This window comes from Chenopodium album, chromosome 12, assembly GCF_948465745.1.
Source record: "Chenopodium album chromosome 12, dcCheAlbu1.1, whole genome shotgun sequence".
In the NCBI taxonomy this organism is placed as follows: Eukaryota; Viridiplantae; Streptophyta; class Magnoliopsida; order Caryophyllales; family Amaranthaceae; genus Chenopodium; species Chenopodium album.
Genome location: NC_137845.1, coordinates 34,569,593 through 34,572,585, shown reverse-complemented (window position 1 = coordinate 34,572,585; position 2,993 = coordinate 34,569,593). Strand labels below are relative to the sequence as shown.

The following is a 2,993-nucleotide window of genomic DNA, read 5'->3' as shown; positions in this document are numbered from 1 at the left end:
ATCCTAATCTTCACATTACAGATTTCTGCCAGTATTGTAACACCATTAGACAAGCCGGGGTCACGCAGGACCAAATCAGGGAAATTCTTTTTCCCTTTTCATTATGTGGCAAAGCTAAATTATGGTTTAATGGTTTGAATAGAACTGCACTTGGTATTACTGACTGGGAAACTCTTGCTTTGAATTTCTATAATAAATATTATCCTGCAGAGAGAACAGCGGTACTAAGGAGTGCTATTAAGAACTTCACTCAAGAGGTCGATGAAACGCTATATGAGGCTTGGGAGAGGTTCAAGGACCTACAGAGAGAATGCCCCCACCACAATCTAGCACAGTGGCAATTGATCCAAGCTTTCTACAATGGACTTGGAAATTCATTTAGATCGGTTCTAGATTCTGCAGCTAGTGGGAGATTCATGAATTTAAACGTGGACGATGCAGGACAGGTTATTGAAGATATGGAAATACACGATTCCCAATACAGGAATCCGAGAGGGTTTGCAAATAAAGGAAAACATAATGTCGATTCCGTATCCTTTTTGCAAGCTCAATTAACGTCTATTTGTCAAAAATTAGATAACCTTACTACTACTCCTAACTCTGTAGCTAATGTTTCTGCTGTTGCTAACAATGAAGCTTTTTGTGAAAATTGTGGAATTGTAGGGCATTGGGAGCAAGATTGTAGGAGTTCCATGGAACAAGTTAATGTCTTCCAAACCTATAGGCAGAATAACCCATATTCCAACTCTTATAATCCTGGTTACCGGAACTATCCATATCTCTCTTACCGGAGTACTAATGTACAAAACCCTTCACCTTCACAACAACCACAACAACAACCTCCACCACAACAGAAATATTACCATCCTAATTCTGACCAGAAAAACCAAGCACAACCCTCATCATCTTCTGACCCTGCTATGACAGAAATTAGAGCAATGCTTACCAACATGTAAAAGCATATGGAGAGTAGGGATGCACAAATTGATTCAATTTTAGCTCATAATAAAATCATGGATAATCAAATTGGGCAACTTTCATCTACCCTACAAATCCGTCAGCAGGGAGCTCTACCATCACAACCAATCCATCCCACAGATCATGCCAATGCAATCACTCTAAGGAGTGGTTAACATTATGATGGACCTCCCATGCCAAAGGAAGATGGACCTGTACCTGATCCAGATTCCTCTATACGAAACGCTAATCCTGCTAACCCTGCAGGGCTACAAAAAGATACTAACCCTTCTAATGTTTCTTTGCAGGGTAAATCTCAGGATAAGGGAGGAGATGTGCAGAGCCCGGTTACCAAACTACCGTTCCCTAATAGACAATTGAAGAGTAAGTTTGATAAACAATTTGGTAAGTTCTTAGAGGTTGTGAAAAACCTGCAGGTAACAGTTCCTTTCACTGATTTAATCACTCAGGTTCCTGCATATGCTAAATTTATGAAAGACATTCTGACTAGGAAAAGGGCCTTTAATGAGGTAGAAACTGTAGCTTTTACAGAGGAGTGTAGCGCTTTATTGCAAAATAAATCCCCTCCTAAATTAAAGGATCCCGGTAGTTTTTCTATCCCTTGTCATATAGGGAATGTTTTTATTGATAAAGCTTTGTGTGATTTGGGTGCCAGTGTCAGTGTTATGCCATCGTCTGTCTGTGCTAAACTTAATATGGGAGAATTAAAAGTTACTAATATCACTTTGCAAATGGCAGATCGTTCTGTAAAATACCCCCTAGGTATTTTAGAGGATGTCCTTGTCAGAGTAGGTAAATTTTTTATTCCTGTTGATTTTGTTGTTTTAGACATGGCAAAGGACACATAAATACCCATTATATTAGGTATGCCTTTCCTCCATATTGCAGGAGCCATTATTGATGTGAAAAATGGTAAACTAACCCTTTCTGTTGGTGATGATAATGTTACTTTTAATTTAGGGAAAGTTTTGAAAGGGCCTATGCTAGAGGAAAATTGTGTTATATTGATGTAATTGATATAATGGACGATATTTGTGATGATAGCTTGCCACAGGTTCTTGCAAGGGATCCCCTGGAGGAAATTCTTTGTGGGAATTTATCTGCAGATAATGTAAGCGTCTGGGGTAATGAAGTGCAGGATATTGAAAGAGCTCTTTCCTTAAAAGAGTTAGATCCCAAGGAGAGAATGAAGGTAGTAAACTTAGTTCAGGAATCGAAAACTGCAAAGGTCAAGAAACCTGAACTAAAACCTCTTCCTTCTCATTTAAAATATATTTTTCTAGATGAACAGGAACTATACCCCGTGATCATCAGTACTGCACTTAATGACCTACAAACTTCCCAACTTCCAGGGGTTCTTCAAACCCATAAGAAAGCAATTGGGTACAGTATTGATGATCTTAAGGGTATTAGCCCTAATTTTTGTATGCACAGGATACATTTAGAGGATAACTATAAGCCCTACATTCAACCCCAAAGAAGATTGAATCCTAACATGCAGGAAGTAGTCAAGAAAGAGGTTATGAAATTACTTGATGCAGATATTATCTATCCTATTTCTGACTCCAAGTGGGTAAGTCCTGTGCAGGTAGTGCTAAAAAAAGGTGGGATGACTGTGATCACTAATGAAAAAAATGAATTAATTCCCACTAGAACTGTAACAGGGTGGCGTATGTGTATTGATTATCGTAGATTGAATATCGCCACTAAAAAGGACCACTTCCCCCTCCCCTTTATAGATCAAATGCTTGAGAGGTTAGCTAACCATAAGTTCTTTTGCTATTTGGATGGGTATTCGGGATTTTTCCAAATTCCGATTCACCCTGAAGATCAGGAAAAGACAACCTTTACATGCCCCTATGGCACTTTTGCATATCGTAGTGATAAGTGACATTTATGTCACTCCTAGGGGTAGTGTTTAGGTTATTTTCGTGTTTATTTTCCCTTATTTTACCTTTTATTCTCTTGTTTTCTCTTTAATAAAGCTTCTAGTTTATTTTGGTAATTTTGGAGTG

General features: G+C 38.4%; 1 non-coding gene across 1 annotated transcript; it reads right to left on the bottom strand.

The window, feature by feature from the left end:
• Positions 1 to 221: 221 nt before the first annotated feature.
• LOC145573560 (small nucleolar RNA R71) lies at positions 222 to 328 on the bottom strand. Its single transcript, XR_014097547.1, has one exon. It is a non-coding gene; the product is annotated as a small nucleolar RNA R71 (small nucleolar RNA).
• Positions 329 to 2,993: the final 2,665 nt, after the last annotated feature.